Here is an 18026-nt window from a genome sequence, read left to right as displayed (position 1 = left end):
AAACGCGACAGAATCCGGGAAGAGTGTCTGCGAACGATGTTTATGCCACTTCTCTGCAAGGTTTCATGTTATAAGGTGAGCTGTACAATGTTCTGTTGTGTTCTATTGCAGTCTTCGACATACTCGAAAACAGTCTCGACCATTTTCTTTTGGAATTTTATCTCCAATAGAATAAAAAATCTCGGACGATCGTTTGACGTGTGAAGGCAGGCGGGGAGTGTCAGATATCTCGAACTCTTCATTCAGCCTTCTGTTCTAAAGTTTTGTCGTTTTCCAACACAACAACAACAGCTTCAGTGCGTTTATAACATGCTTTTTTTTGTCTTCAGTCCTTCCTTGCTAAAGAAACGTTCAAGAATGGAGAAGCATGATTTGAACCAACCAGTCTGTGAAGTAAGCTTATTTCATTTCTCTTTTACCCACTATTAAACCATTAGCTGTATTAAACCAATGCGACCTTTATACGAAATGTGGGCAGAATGCTACTACTACTACTGCTAAACATTTAGTTTCTAGGAGGGGGACGGCTGTACACAGATTATTCAGTAAATTATTATCCAGTTCAAAACACAGGTTGTTGTTTTTCAGAAGATGGCAAATAAATTAGCCAAGAGTTATAGAACTCGTGCACAGCTATTTTCCCGCTCATTAAACCTTTTGTTTGTGAAACAAAAGTTTGCTAAAGCTCTCCAATGGATTGTGCCTCCAGAATTGTGTTTCAGCCAAGTTTAATTTTATGGTTACTACTTTTGCAAATTTTATGAAAAAATCTAATAGTACCATCTTTATTATTTACTACAAACTTGATGATTTCGACATTGCTGATTCTAGCAGTATGCAGGACGTGTCATGTTGAACAATTTCTTCATTATTTATCACCAAGCTTAAAAATTTACCATCTTTATTATTTACTATCTAATACTACTGTATAGAAAAATAGTGCATAAAACTTTAATCAGTTAAAAAAATAACAAAACAACATTTATATACTAATAAATAATTTAGGGGGAACAACTCCTCGCTGGTAAAAATAACAGTATTATATCTTTTATTTACTAATAAAAAATATAAACAACTCCTGGCCGGGTAAAAATAACAGTATTGTATTTATACCATAGATCGAAAATATCATCCCTGTATCTCCACCACAGGTTTAGTCTGTTAATCCCTGATTTTTTGTCTATAACCCCCATGGCTACATGTATGTCAGCATTTTGGGCCCCATGGCCATCCCATGAATTTGGAGAAAATTTTCATCTTTGAAATGATTGAGAACTGTTGTGTTGAAGACAAATTTTAATCGCTTCTACAATAGTGGATGGAAAATTTGTTGTTCAGGAATTAAGGGCTTCTGTTATGGCATTAATTCCTAAATGGTTATCAACATCAGGAAACATGGCAACAACACCCGAAGATACAAAAAGACTTTCTTTTGGGAAAGGACCCGTTTTGTTGAGATCTTCAATCTTTTGTAATGAATGGGTGGTATCCTTGACGAAGGATGGTAACTTTGCGCAAGAGGCACGAGATAGAATTCAGTGAAAGCTGAAAAGGTTTCTATTGCTGTCCCACAGCAAGATGTAATTAGCCTAAGGGGATTCCCTTCTTTATGGGTACCAGTACCAGTAATTTAAATTAAAGCCCTTAAAAAAGGAAGTTTTTGTTATTTCAATCCATCCTCTCTAGGATTCGAAACATTAGAATTATTTCAAGCTTATAAGTAATCTTTAACAGTATTACCTTTTTGCTTTTCATACTCATTTCATTGGAGTGCTTATGCTTAATGTGTTTGGGCACATGGTCTGAGATTTGCCCTTCGTGAAAGCTGGTATAACCAGTTTAGCATTTTTCAGTCCAACACTCTCAGTGCAGGTGAATCCCCGATCTACCATCACCCTGTCTCCAGGAATCAGTTTGTCTAAGAAGCCACAGTTCTCAGTTAAAAATTTATCGAGACACGACCTCCCCAGGCTTTAGAAACAAATGAAATAGTTCCTTGTGGTGTTATCCCTACCAGAATTTTGATTGTTTTGTGATGTTTGTAACTTGAAAATGTCTGTGCCCTGGCTAGCAAGTTTGAAGGCCTTTCGATGAATACTTCAAAGCAGTCAATGAGGACAGTTGTTTTCTTTCTAAATGCATACTGAAAGCACTAGGGCATCGTTCTCCACAGTTGGTCACTGTCTGGCCAGTACGCAAAGCGAAATAACCTTATGTCCATTACAACAATCCAGTGGGAAACTGTTCTGGAAATTGTTGACACTGAAACAACAAACCGGTCTGCGAGATCCAGCAATGGTGCATTTAGTCTTAGCTTCATTAGTACAATGATGAACTCTTAAAATCGGTTAAGAGACTGTGTTTGTCGTGTGACATGTGGAGAGACATGCTCAAAAAAAACCATTTATACTTCCATAGATGGTAGCCCAGTGTAGAAGCGAATTTTATCGTCAGTGTCAAAGAAATCCTTATTTGGAGCTTGATATCTGCTTGTCTGAAACACGTAGTCAAACTGGGTGGTTTGGCACGCAGCATCCTTAACAGTTTCCTGTTCAATTTCTTTGCCTTCGCTAACTGCTATGGCCACCAAATCAGAAGAAAAGGCATCCTCATTCCCTTTGTTTCAACTTCCCTCTTCTTTTGTTGAAGTACTTAGCTTACTTAAGTGGATTTGGGCAACAGGAAGGCTGCTTTCCAGAAGCTTTCAATGTTTCTCTGCCACTTCGCGTTCTTGTCATTCGACCGCAAGTTGCTCTTGCTTCTTTGTCCTTTCAGCTCTCTCTGCGTTTGCTTGATGGTCTAATTTAGGACAATAATTTTTCAAGTTGCAATGTGGGCACCCAATCTACGTCATGTTTATGGCAGTAAGGAGCTGGCTTCCCAGAAACATAATGCTTTCCACATACCCGTTCGCTGTTTAGCACCTTTTTTGCTTCTGTGTCTCCGTGACAGATCGCTTTTATCCATTTTTCTCTCCACTCTAGTCAGTTCTTGTTCAAATTCTCCTTTGTTGGTAATCACTGAAGGTATTCGATAAAATCCAATCTCTTTATCTCAGTCACTTCTACTTCCACATCCAAAACAAGGCTTACTTTCTCACTGTGATCTCTCTATCAAGTGAGTTGTTTGAACACCAACATGGCGGATAGCAACCGTTGTTAAGGCGGAGGTCATGTGGGTGAAAACAAAGAATATTACATGGCGCATTACCACATAAAAGCAGGTTACATGAATTCACTCACATGAAGGAACCATTCTACAGTCAAACAGGAATGCAAAAATCACAATACAATGCAAGTAAACTTAGCTAATAAAGTGAGGACACTTACAAGAACTCTAGCTAGTAACTAGCTATGTCCTTCAAATGGTTCCCAACATCCAAAACACAAAAATGGTCAACTTGTTCAGCAGTCCCTGGTCAACAGGTTTACTAAAGAGAAGTTCTGGGATTTATTGACAAGTGGATAACTGCACAATAAATCTTTCACTAAAAGGCAACACACACACAAAATAGATAACAAATAAATGAAAAAAAAATTGAGTGGAAGCTATCTACATGATAGAAGCAGATAAATAAACAAAATGGTAGAAATGTAACTTTATGATTCGTACAAACTTCGCATGGGGGCAATCGGTCTTTGCCACCAGGAAGCGGTAAACAGCAAAATCTCACTGAGGCATTCTCAAGCAAAGTCACATCTGCTTGACAAAAGCGGCAAGAGACTTCGAATGGACATCTTGTGGTTATGACCACAGGATTTGAAATTGTTGAAACTTGATGCAATTTCGGCGTGAGAAAAATTGCATGCAGTTGCACAACAAAATACACCCTTGTAAACGGGCCTTAACATAACAATATTACACCTCAAGCTTTCTTTGCAACCACTTCTTAAAGCAAATGTACTATAACCTCCTCTACAATTATACCGATAATTATGTCATAAGACAAACATGGCAGCAGTGCCTTTTAATAAAATCATTGCAACAATTGAAAATCGCCACTAGACTAATCTTCCATGTTCTGTCTCAGTTACATCAAATGTTAAACAAATTATTTGAACTTGGGAGGGGTTGAAATTATCAACTTAATACAAAAAATCTCAACAGACTTCACTACTTGACAGTAATAACATTTTGGAACATTCGTTACACCTCCACTTTCTAGAACTATATATACATGCTGGTACTTGGACACTGGTGCCAAGATGATACCATGATTTGCATTTGCTGCACTCAACATATTCCTTTTTAGCGTAGGGCTGTCTACATACACAGTAAATAGCAACAGATGATTTGTTGTTACCCGAATAAAGAGGTACTCTTCTTGAAATCTTGGGAAATGGCACCACTGTGCCATTTTCTAAGCAATCAACAAAATGTTGTTGCATAGAAGCTTGCTCGTTCTTTTGAATTGCAGGGTCTAAACCATGACAAAGGTAAAATAAATAATTTTAGCAGTTAAATTTTGTAGTCTTTTTAAATATAATCTTACGTCGATGTATTTTCTTTTTAAATTTTAATTGTAAATATGTTATAATGAATAATTTTAATGAATAATAACGAGAAAAAAGCTTTTTCCGACAAATTGTCGACTTACCTACAGTTTTGTAAGGTACAATCCTGTTTAAGACACGCTTTTTCCCTATTGTTGTACCAAAATCACAAACACACTATTCCCAATACAGTCACGAATGGTAGCTGTTATCTGATTGACCAATATGACTGGAATGGCGGGAATTCTTGTGTGATGGCTTTTATTACTAAGAAAAACAAACAAAAAGATTAAAAATAAACGCAACTGTCAACGAAATTCAAAAAGCATCTGTTTTGTTTAAATCTGATAATCGCATTTTTGGGCATTTACTTAAGACGGTGGTGGTGTAGTACATCACAGTATGTCCCAAGCATTTAGAAAACATGCGTAGCAACTGCACTTGGAGTAAAACCACATGTAATGCCCCAAACATTTAGAATAATGTCTACAAATTGCACTTGGAATAAGACCACGACAATTTAAAATAAATTCTGTCACTTTGTCACTTTGTTACCTTATGTGAGGTCTTACACCATGTACAGCAAGAATTCTTAGTTCCCCCTGCATTATTCTCATGACACGTGACGTCATGCAACACAAGACTAAAAAAGGAAAGAGTCAAATAGGAAATGATTAAGAACACGCATAAAACTTATTCGTACAAATGGCCTCAAAATACGAATAAATTAAAGTTATCTTCTTATGAATAAAAAGGAACAAAAATGATAAACATAATAATAATAATAATAATAATAATAAAATAATAAATCCATAAAAAAAAAATCCAGTGAGATAAATTGAGTGTATAATTCCCTTGTTATCAAAGTATAGCACTGGATTGGTAATGTGAAGGGACTACAGCCAAAATATGGCATTATCTGCTGGTGCAAATCCCCCTCTCCACTTCACTACACCCTTTTGTCTTGGTAGGACTGCATGTCCTCTCGCTTTTGCCCCCTCTATGTTTTTTGGCCCAATTTAAGATTGTTCCAATAGGAATACTCTTCCTGCATATGGATCCCAGTTCTTGGGTTGATGAAGCGCCTACAATGTAATACAACTTGGTGTGTGCCAATGTTGTTGATCTGGCAAGGTTTGTAAACTGCTTAGTCATCAGAGTGGATGTCTGTTCCAGGTCGGACGCATCTCTTTTTAATTGGGTGGAGGGTTGCTGTACCAGGCCTTTCTACTAACCTGTCACAAAATTCGTTCTCAGTTCTATCTTTCATTATCATAATGTCACTGTTGTTACCTGCAGGAAAGATGGGCCAAGAGGTCTACCTTTGTATCATGGTATTCCCAAACTGCTGTAAGTAATATAAGCTATATAAGAAATGGTGGTAGTTTACAACATAACAATCGGCTAAGTTATCTGATGTGCTTCTTGTATTGCTCTGGGATGATGCTGGCGAACTGACATGGTGCCCGCCATGGTTTTTTGCAAAGTGGCCAAGGTGAATAGTGCCCATGGCGTCACTGGATGTAGGCTGAGAAGTATGGCTCGCCACTGGACCCCGAGTTGAAATGGGATAGATGTTAACATCAAACAAATTGGCTGGTGCAAAGAGTAGTAGCCGATTGCCAAACTTCATGTGTATTAGTACTCCATGAAAGGGAATCCCTCACCCTCCAGGTATCCAACAATTTCCTATGAAATTGATCACCTTTCCGTCTTCAACTTTCTTAAGCTTTCCAAAATGTTCGGGGTATTGACAGGTTCTCGGGGACTGCCAGTATCTGCCAAGATTGTTTCTGTGTTTTGGGCACACAGTCATATCTTTCACCTTACTAACGCCGAGGTTAAACAAGCCAGCTTGATCTATGTCTCCAAGAGCCTTGAGTTTTGTTTCCAACAATCGATGTATAACTTCCAGTTTTTTTAACTTGTTCACAAGCTGCAAGTGTTTCATCCTCCACAATGTCGTTAACCTTTGTCGTATTTTTCATTACAATGTAATGGTGACTTCCTTATATTGCTCACAATCATGTCAACCTCTCTTACTTTCCTTCGGTAGTCGTCATAATAGATGTTTCACTTCACTCGTCGAGGAGCTCATTGTCCCACGTTGGGTGCCAAATAATGAACTTTGAGATTGTATTTGAAATAATTTCTGTTTAATTTGAAATTTGTCCCTATCAACAACATAAAACTTCATAAGAAACGCGATCTTGTGTTCTCGTCTTCGCTTGCATAAAGGACTGATCAAAGTCTTATTTACGATTGATTATATCCATGTGGTATCACGTGCTATATCATGCTGTGTTGTATCTGCACAAACATAACAAGTCTTTACACAATTTAAGAGTTCGTGAATGGTCTTTACACTGGAAGAATTGGGCTCGTAGAGCCCAAAAAATTAACACACTAAACGATGTCCAATTTACATTTAAAACTATAATAAAAGCATGCAATAGGTGGAAAAAATATAAACACATTTGGAACAAAGGAGGTACAGCTGACTGTACTGTTTGGGATCATGACTTTGGTTTCTGACCACAGCTATTTTTCTTTCAGGGCAAAGGCAAGGGTGCTTGAGTGTTGATTAAAGGTGTCAAAATTGACCAGAGAGAATATCAGCATTTGCTAACTTGACATGCTGGCTTTGTCCCAAATCGATACTTTGACAATAACAACATTTCTTGTTGATCGCTCCACTAGCTGACCCAAAGATTGGCCTGCAATTCCCAAACCATAGTAGGAGTGTACTGTAGATGCAACTCCAGGATCGTACACTGTGCAGGCAATGCCACTGGAACATGCCACGGAAATCTTTTTTCTTCCCCTTACAGATGGTGGTTCTTCTTCGTCAACATCTTGTTCTTCCCTCAATGTCAGGGAGATGTTTCTCAAGGCTTGTTACGTGTTCTTGAAGAACAATCATTTCCTCCTTGTGTTCTTGAAGGGAACACAAGAATTGGTGGTGCTTTCTGGCAGCTGCAACATCAAATGTCTTTTTACTTTCGTCATATGGCAAAACCACCTTTTCATGATCACATGGAATGGCGAATTCTTGCCCAAAGTGTTCCAATATTGCAGCGATTCCAGTAATAGTTGTGTTGTTCTTAAGGGAAAGCAGTAAAACAGTTGTTTGTGTTGCTGCTTGGTGCTCCCTTTTTGGGGCTGATCTTTGAAATTTGTAATTAATGTTGCTCCTGTAGGCAAGTCTTTAGCCAGGCATTGAAGTCTGGTTCAGTCATTGCACCAATTTCTTTTTCCGAGGGATGGACATGATTCAGACCAACATCAAGCAGATATACGAGGTACTGATCTCTGGCCCCTTCAAATACTTTTAAATGCTCAGGGTTTGATTCTAAATAGAAGCAAAATCTTGTTACTTAGTTGAAAACAAAATCGTCTTTCTCTAATGTTCTAACATGTACATGTATGTTGTAATGATAGTGGTCAGTGACAAAGATAAATTTATTTCATACTCAAGAGCCCGCAGCTTCTGCACCGTATTTCCCACAAATATTGCTTCAGGACCACAAGCGGCAAGACTACAATGTACAAGACCAGTTTTCTGTTTTAAAGAAATGCTGCACAAAGCTTAGAAACACAAAGCCGAAACTTAACATGTAATCATTCTTTGCGTGCTAAACTGTTTATTTAAAACTGAATATGCTAATAGATTATCACATCCTGGCTGGTTTATCAAGATGGATCTTTTTCAACAGCAAAAACCACATTTTTTTGGGTTCTGCAAACGTTTCCCAGCGTAGGTATATTGTAAGTCACTTTCCGTATTCCTCTAATTGTTACCTTTATTTCCATAAGCTTGGAGAAGGGTAGCCTGTTCCAGGCTCTTGGTTTGTTGGGAAGATCGAAACAGTTCCCAATATGGGTCAGCCATGAGGTTGATTACGTTTTCCATTTGCCTGACAAACTGTAACATGAAATGCAAATCTAACTGAGTTGAAGTAGTTCTGGCCTAAATTCACTTCATTCCACCCATGCATCAATTTTGAATTGAAATCTCCTTTTTGGACAAATTATAAAAATGTAAAGTTTGAATAATAATTATTCATCTGGAAAATTAAAAACAATGGAGTGGTTTTCATCGGACTGTAAAACAGACAATTATGAATTATTAAACAACTTCTAACAATTGGTCAAAAATCGTGAAAGAGAGAAAACTATGGAATTTTTTTTTTATCGTATCTACATGTAACTTTTTAGTACCTATTTCTCAATCTGATGAAAATCAATCCAAAAATGTAAAGTTTGAATTTGTAGTTTTTGTAGATTTGGCAAACCCTCCAGCATATCCAAGCATGGCTCTCCATTTCGAATTATTACTTTCGTTGCTTCTTAGGTGACAATGAAGCTTCCCTGCTTGTATTTGCGTCTTCGCTGCCCAATTCCTGCAGAGCTGGGATAGAATTCTGGGGTAAAAATATAGCCTACCTTTTAGCATAACAAAGCAAAGAGCCAGTAGTTTTATATCCCCCTGCCCTACCACCACGAATAGACAAGACTGACTGTGACAGAATATTACAAAGGGTACTTGCTGAAATGGACTCAACGACTCTTTTGGCCATCTCCCTCAATTCTTTCTCATGGTATATCTCGAGAAGCTCTTCAAATTCTACTTCATAGAAGTTCTTCCGCTGTAGGATAGTGAAAGAAAGAATGTTAAACTTTATAGACCTTGTTCTGTAACTTCAGACATGGTCAGTTTTCTTTACCTTGCCACTTCTAGGAGGATAGTCCTTTATATCCCCCGAATATAGCTGCCTGATGGTGGCAACCACTTCTGGGGGATAAACGAGGGATGCTCCACCTCCAATGCCATTTTCATGCTGAAAGAAAACACGAATTGTACAAATGTATAAATGTGATGTCCAAGAATAGATCAGTCTACCCTATGGAGCTCACCATTCTCATTTGAGAGGGGACCTGCCTTTTTAATTTGACAAGGGTGCTATTGTTACCATTGTTTGTTCCTAAATTTTGGGTCAACTTTAATCTTTTCGGTTCAAAACTGGTCAATGGCGGTGCTGTTCCACTTTGCTTGTTATTAATACTGAAGAGTGAGCAAAGAGTAACCGATGTTTTGGAAAATAAAATGGTTGTAAATTTCTTTAAATTCCTTCTGTATGAAACTGGTTTTCTAAAAAAAGAAAGTAATATACTGTTAGAATAAGATATTCTAGCAGTGACTCCCTATAATATAGCCAGTGCCTCCTTCATAGTTCCATGGATGTCTCTACAGTATCACCAACACTCCCTCCTTCACAGGCTATCTCTTTGCTGGTACTAAAACTCCCTCTTTCTGCTATGATTATGGTTTTTGCCATGATTATGCATTGGATCTTTATTACAACCAAAACTAAAAAACAAAAGATAAAAGCAGCGCATAAATATTAAACCCAGATCAATTCTAGGTTTATATTATTATATAAACATTAAATTATTACATAAACATCAAACTAAACATCATCTAAGCATTAATTTAATGTCTTGACCAAAGCAAATGCCCTCACTAAAACAATTATTCACAACTTAAATCTATGATGAATAACAGCATTATACCTTTCCAAATTATAGTTTCAAGCGAAACAATTTATATGAAACAAACTGAAATGCCTGTAAGTTTTTTTTACTTCATTTTAAAGCACATTCTAGATTCTTTACACTTTTTATGACCAAACATTTATCTTCAGACCTGTGCTGTCCAGTTTTATTCTTTTCCTTATTCAATTCATTTTTATTTTGGTCGCAAGCTTGACATTTCTCCTACCTCGATTTTCTAAAACTAAGTATTTCAATTCACTGTTAATAATACTTTGGAACAATGAGAAACTCAAATTTGTACCTTTTTTGCTTGTCGCAAACTCTCTATAATAATGTGCAACACGCCTGATATTGGCGTTAATGCCTCAGTGCCCTCTGGCCTCTGGATTATTAAGATGGATCTTTTTCAACAGCACTTTTATTCTGCTCGAAGACAATCCATAGCATTTTTTAAATGCAGTCTTGCATACCTTTCCCAGTGTAGGTATATTGTAAGTCATTCTCTGTATTCGTCTAATTGTCACCTTTTTTTCCATAAGCTTGGAGAAGAGGTAATTCTGCTCATTATATGGTTTTTGATAAACCATATTTCTTTGATCTTGTATTAGAGTTCTTGTTCGAAATGCATGGTTTCTCAGAAGACAACCACTATGGCAACATGTCAGAAGTATGTTGTTTATGTCGTTGAATGCAGCTTTTTTTCAGCTTATTATTCTTCGCTAATTGTTAGCAAGGTAAACATTCTTCAACTTTTTTCTAGTAGTCACTTGTTTTATTGCCAATATGAACTAAAGTTTTAGCTCCTTTCTTGTCTGCCCTTTGGCACCCAGTACTTCGATCGCAATTTGGCTAATGTAGCCCTCACACCATTGTGGTGTACCCTTTCGTGACAATTACGTATAATCAAACTATTTCATATTTGTCACAGGATGTGGCTATAACACTAAATGCAAATTTCTCCTCGCAAGGCAATAAAGTTACTGTAGCGGCCGCTTTTCTTGGTAGATCGGGTATGAGAAACATAGGTACCATCCAGACGTCTAAACAGTTCTACTCTGGTTTATCCCACTACGTTTACAGTATCACAGCTTGAATGTTCAAGTTTAAAGTAAGGCATGACACAGGATTTCCTTACCACACTTTCCGGATAAGATTGTCAAAGACTGTGGAGGATAGTACATGCGTACGGCTTCGGGCGAAGCTTAGTAAACAGTTAGCCAAGACTACAAAACATAGGCTAAACAAAATGTCCTTACGTTGCGAAAACGTTCTCAATCGCTGAGGCGCTTTTAACTGCAAAGTCCCGTATGAGAGGCCGGCAGGGGACCATGGGACGCGTAACACAACACTTAAGACTGAGAGGGCGTCACAGTTACTAAAAAGTGCTTAAACTTAAGCAAACAAATCTTCTAAGTATTATACTAAAAATGTGTTACAACACTGTGGTTAGCAATAATACCCCAGCCAAATACACAATACCCTTGCATTATATCACCACACTTCCAAGGCAAGAGAGGAGAAATGTGATTGTATCTCTCCCCTTCACCCAAAAGAGCCATAGAATGCGGAGTGTTTCCTTTGTCTGTGGTTGACGGCAACAGGGAGGTTTTATCATTGTGTTGTACATAGAAGAGCCACCGAGTTTACAGTGTTGCTTTATGGGGCGCCCTAAAAAGTCAGTTATAAGTGATATCTGAAGCATACCTGCAAAGATGAATTACAAGTTGTTGGATGTCTCTCTCAACAAGCTGTATCTAAGTCTCTCTGGTTTCAAGAGATTTTGCTAAATCTCTCATTCTCATTTGAATAATTTTTTCTTTGAATGGTCATTTTGGTTTTTTTTTGCCAACCTCAAACGAATCTGTGCTTTTGATATGTTTGTTTCGGTGATAAAAGACATTGAAGAAAATGGTGAACATGTCAGCTGTTTTGGTTTTGTTTGTATTCCATATATGTAAAATTTCTGTTAACTTCACAAAATTTGTACTTTTTGTGGACTTTTTCTTTAAAAAAATGGAAAAAGTGTTCCAAAGTCAAAGATTAAAAAAAGATGATTAATTTTTTGACAAAATTGATAGTGAAATGACTTCAGATAATCCAGTACCGTAACCACTGCCCTTTCATCCTGAGAGAAATTCACAGCAAAGTCCATACTGAATACACTTGGAGGCTTTTTGATGGAGCTATCATGTGTGGACTGCGGGGTCACAGGATCCACTGACTTATTCTCATTTCAAACAATGAAAGGACTGAAGCTTTGACCTTTGTTCTATCCTGGTTTCTGTGTCATCTACCTGATCTGTGAACCATTGAAGACATTTGTAGGCTAAAATATAATTATATTTAGTTGAAAACAATTATTTGCAGTTGATAAGAAAAGGAGAGAGAGAGGGGGGGGGGGGGGGGTTGGGACCATGGCCCTGCATTGGCATGCTCTGATTGTAGATTCTCCGTTGATGTCACTGTTTTTTTTTTTGTATTGTGCAGTTGAGTTGTTATTAAGCAGCCTGATATTTACTGCTAGCTGATTTGTTGTGATAACATTTCTCTGGAGCCTCTTTTTTGTTCTTTTTGCTCCTTTACTTTTTGTTTCTATCCCATCCGCAGCACTCAACAGCAACACTTCTTGTCTTGTGATGTTAAAAAATGCTTTCCTGCATCCATCCAGTATTGCATTATTTAGGTCTACCACTTACAGTAAATAAGGTCAAGCTTCTGCCTTTGAAGCCCTTGACCACAACTCTTTTCCCCAGGCACTTTGCGTGTTGCACAGCCCTTGAGGGAGAAAAGTCTTACTTCAGCATGTGTAAATAAATGATAAAACAAGACTTTCAATCCCTCAAGGGTTTATTGGTGTTTCCACCATTTGGTATAAATTGCTCTATAAAGAAAAAGAAGTAAATTTAGTATTTAATACACGTAAGTTATATTCACTAGTTAATAGATAAAATACTAAAAAATGTGTGACTGCCTTGGAGCCTCAGGTGGATACTGGCACAGGGTTTCCAATGGATCTTAAGGCATGATTCAAATAATAAAATGAAAAGAAATAGTTTTTAATTACCTGTGGATCTTGCTGTTGCTCACTGGAAGTACCCGGGAGCACTGCCTAACAAAGGAAAAATTGATTTCCTAACAACCTTTGTCAAAAAAATATTTACATGTATGAATAGAGATTTCTAGTGCTGTTTGCTGGAGAAAAGTGTCTACCTGAGAATAGTGTCTGCCAGGGTCAGTGATCTCTGTCACCAGTGTGAAAACATTTGTTGACATGCATGCTACAACTTCATTAGAATGGATTTTTGACCCATAAATTGTAATATCACTCATCATCACACAACCGGGGATTTGAAGGCTTGACAGTCAAGGGCAAAAATAACCGTGTGAGCGCCACACTATCTACCGGGCCCCAAACAGCTAAAACCCCCTCTGTCACCCATTGTATTATGGAATCAGAGATGAACTGGGAAGACCCGGTTGTGGTAGGCGAATTTTTAATGATAACAGCTGGAGGATATCAAATTCCCTCTAAAAGGCTTGAAGAAGCAGTCGATACGAACTCCGTCCCCAATAATCTTCAACAGGTCAATTTCAGAAAAAGGCGATTTATCAAGAAGATCCTACCAATGGACAGCTTATTATGAATATTGCCAGCCCTAAAGTGACCAGGGTCGAAGAAGCACAAATGAGCCAGATTTCCAAACCCGGATGGAGTGCTACCAGCTCTGGTGGAGGCAAGGAAGGGGATCCCTGTGAAATGAAGTGAGATGCTGCTGGGCCGTACTGAGTCTTGCAATGTAAGAGGGAATGAAAGGGAAAAAATAAGCTGAAACAAACACCCAAAAATCAGTTTTATCAAATTACAATTAAATAAAAAATAAAGATTAAATACCTTGTCACTAATTCTTGACCTAATACTGAACCACGTGCAACGATCCAGCTACCTTTTTTACCCTCTTGTTGTTCCACCTGGGTGACGAGCTGCAATTCAAAATCAGCCCACTCGCACCAGCCACCACTTTTAGACCTTTTAAATGTAACACTGTCTTCGCACATAAACATAGCATTCTGTGCCGGTAGCTGTGGTGGTACAGGAACTCGAGCCATTTTAGACAGAGAGCAACATGCTTCCAACAAGTGGCTGTGGGTTTAGGGAAAACAGAGGCCCATTTTATGGGACAATTCATATTTATAGTATTGCGGTGCGAGTCCCATACTTTTTTTCACATTTTAGCACTTAATCAGCTTCCATGAAAGTATTGGCCAGTTTGAATAATAAAATATTTCCACTGCAATACACAAGAATATATATGGAAGGGTGAAAATGGCTCCCCAAATCCACCAACTCGACTTCTAGACAGTTGTATCTCCAAAGAAAGCTGGCCTTAAAGCAGACTATTCTCCCATTCTTCAAAGGAAAAGATCAATGCGGAAAGGCTGGGGTGAAATGCCTGAGGTTATTGCACCGGTCATAGAAAATTCCCGGATCTTCAATGTTTACTGTCTGTCCAATAAAGACAGAAGAAGGAGAACTAGTGGACATGACTTTTGAAAGTTGCAGGTAATACGCTGCAGTGGAACGATTCTGCCAACCAACATGGCCCATTATATCTTGAAGCTGAAAGAGCAAGGGTTATAGCACAGCCATATCTGAAGCTGTGGAGTGATACAGCCCCACAAATCTCGCCCTCAGGCAGATGGGCATCTGCAGCCGAGGACGTAAAAGGTTTGTCAATAATGGCGCTATCTGAAGACGTAGAATGGAACAGAAAACCACCCGTAAGGTCGTTTCTATTTCGCTTAGCAGAAGACCATCGCCATCTGGAACATGGAGAATTACTGGAGTTTTCACCTGCCCTGGTCACCTGCTCTATCCCCACTGAAAAACAGAGTTTTAAGAAAGGCTTGGTCTCTCATGAGAACAAACATCTCGATTGAGGGAAGTTTATCAGACAAAAGCTTTTTATCCAGAATGTGGCGTAGATGCACATAGGGCTAACTTAAGCTTCAAGTTGCTCCGCTGTGGATATGAACACAAAAGGGCAAGATACTGATTGGGTAAAAAGCTTTAGAACCACTGGCAAAGGCTAAAATGAATAAAAAAAGAAAAGAAACAGTCCACTCTGTCATATAAGCTAAAGGTGGCGATCTGCTCCCAGACCTCAGGAAACTGATGAAGCTGACCAGGGATGAACATGTCTGTATCTCGAAAAGGCAATTTTGCAATATCAGGAAGAAATTTTTCAGCACATATATCCTGAACGAAAACGTGGTCAAAACATGGAGCTGTCATTCCTCTATCAGGTGGCTGCATATCCATGGTTACCCAGCGGGAGACCCTTGTGTGTGAAACTTGGACGCAAGGCATCGGATCGAAAGTGCATGGGGAACTAGGAGGAAACATCCTTTGCTTCTTCTACAAAAGAAAACATAAAAACAGGGGAAAATGAAAACACTGGTAAAGAAAGAAAAGAAAGAACCACCGATACTACAGCTACTAGAAAAGGAGGAATGACAGCCTGACCCAGATAAACCAGGAGGAGAGTTTACCCCATTTCAAGCCACATTTAACCCAAACTGGTACCGGAGAAAAATGACAAATTTATAGTGAGGTGGAAAACGAAACAATGATACATGTAACACACACACAAAGAAAAGCTTTATTCATCCGAAACCACAAAAATATAATACTTTTCAGCAGCACGAAAACATTGAGCCCAACATTTAAGCTGTCTTGTTTAGCGCCCTGGCAGACTTCATTTCATGAAGTTCAGTACAATCTTTAATGAAATGTTGAGTTGACCCACAAAAATAATATGGGGAAGAAAGCATCGACTGACAAATGGGGAAGCCGAACGACCAGCCGGGAAAACTTGGTTCACACTACACACTAAGTCTGTCTTAGCTTTAGTCAAGCTAAGTTAGCCTAAGTCTGCTTAAGCGTTCAGACGTATTTTGGGAGACAAACTCTTTGCGTGCAAAACTGTCATCATTAGCGATAGAAATCACAGATAAGGTAAGCAACTTGCCGTAAATTTAGTCACGAACTATTTTTTGCGATTTGACAAAGATCAAGATGAGACCGAGAAGCCATAACATCGCTTTGATTGCGACTGTTGTGTGTTTATTAAATTTACAAAGGTTGATTAATCAAATCACTTTACAAACCTTATGTTCCTTCGTGAAAGAATAGTGGAAGATTTTGTCCAAGAGAGCGAAAGCCTGCTGTTTTTTGACCGCAATTCTGTTGAGTGTACACCATAAAAGACAACGTTTTCGTCGTATAGGCAGAAGAGCGTGGGCCTGGCCAAGACCGCAGAACTGGTTTGATGTTATGCTAGCATCACCCAGGCTAAATACCCTTTGAAACCCAACTTTTGAATGGAAAGCGAAACGTTCGAAGAACTTTGCCGAGTTCTTCGTGGTGATCTGATAAAACAGGAAATGAGAATGCGCAAACCTGTATCCATAGAGAAGCGTGTTGCTGTTGGTCTTTGGAGACTTTCCACTGGTAACAGTTATCGGTCATGTGGACTGCAGTTTGGCCTGGGAAAATCTACTGCTAAAGTGATATGTCAAGAGTTTGAAGAGGCTTTGTGTCAAAGAAAAGAACAATTTATTCAATTCCCTTACACTGAAGACGAAGTGCAAGAAGCAATGGACGAATTCGAACAAGAATACAAGTTTCCACAAATTGTAGGAGCGATTGACGGCTGCCACATAGAAATCAACGCACCTCCAGAGAACAAGGAAGATTACTATAACAGAAAACAGTACTATAGCATCAACCTGCAGGGGACAGTTAACGATCGTCCACCTCCGGACGACCAAAATGACGCAGGCGACGATGATGAAGCACAAGATGGATCAGCTACACGGCAAACTGTGCTAGATTATTTAGTTTTTCAGGGCGTGCTCTAATACAGGTTATACAGTGTCCTGACAATTGTTTTCTGTTATATACTGCACATTTATTAAGCGTGATTTACCCTTTTTTTTCAATTACTGCATTACAATACAAAAATACACTAAAAGGTTGACCACATGTCTCTCTATTATCCAAAATATTATAAACAATGTGAGTTTTCCGAGGCCGGCTAGCTTTCTAACAAAAACACAACAAGCAAATGTAAAATGTATAATGAGATAACAAATAAACGCAACAGCTGCAAGTTTCAATCACTTTTCAAGCAGTCCTTTAAAATGTCTTAAGTCCAGACGTGGTCTGCTCTGTTTGGCTCTGTATAGCAGCCTGCTGTAGCTCCATGGTTCTGTTAAACCGTTCGGTTTGTTTTTCCATTGATAACCGCCACATGTCGCAAATCCCCTTCATGTAGGGGTCGTCATCTTGATCACGCGGGGAAGCCAGCGTCTTTCGTTTGCGCTTGGGGGCTTTGCCTTCTGCCTTTTTTGGTTGCTCCTGCGACTTTGGTGGAGAGTCATCCCAGGCAGAACTTGTGTTAGGCAATGGAGAATCAGAACTTGTACCAGGTAGTGCTGTTTGGAAGCTTTCTCCCTGTTCCGTGACTGACACAACCGAGTTTGACTTCTTCTTGTTGGGAATGACCTGTGAAGAACTAATCGTCATGCGATCGGGGTTTATGGCGTCGCACGTTCCTAGTATTTCGTCAAGTTCTGAGTAAAAAGAACAGTTAGCCTGTAGCTTCTTTGCTCCCTCTTCCCCAGTGGATGCCATTTTGGTTCTGACCTGGCGGTACTCATACTCAAGGTTTTTTATTCGTTTCTTGAGCTGCTCAACATTCTTGCTCGATGAAAGTCCGAGTTCGCGGCACTTGCTGAGAAACTTATTCAGGATTTGACTTTTTTCTGTTTGGCAGAAGCAGATTTCAGGGATTCGTAGAGGGAACCCCAATTCTCGAGCAGAATGCTTGTTTCCTCTCTGTTCCAGTCAGTCCTCGTTCGCTTCAACCCTTCCGAAGACGGACTTGAGTCACTGGCAAGATCTGTAGGAGCTGG

General features: G+C 38.9%; 1 long non-coding RNA gene and 1 pseudogene across 1 annotated transcript; one reads left to right on the top strand and one right to left on the bottom strand.

Moving 5' to 3' along the window:
• Nucleotides 1-24: 24 nt before the first annotated feature.
• Nucleotides 25-18026, top strand: LOC144652347 (uncharacterized). Its single transcript, XR_013570494.1, has 3 exons — nt 25-75; nt 330-393; nt 17888-18026. It is a non-coding gene; the product is annotated as an uncharacterized LOC144652347 (long non-coding RNA).
• Nucleotides 1758-2416, bottom strand: LOC144652196 (uncharacterized; annotated as a pseudogene).

Source organism: Oculina patagonica, chromosome 4, assembly GCF_052425735.1.
Source record: "Oculina patagonica isolate OP01 chromosome 4, crgOcupat, whole genome shotgun sequence".
Lineage (NCBI taxonomy): Eukaryota > Metazoa > Cnidaria > Anthozoa > Scleractinia > Oculinidae > Oculina > Oculina patagonica.
This window is presented reverse-complemented; position numbering and strand designations above follow the sequence as displayed.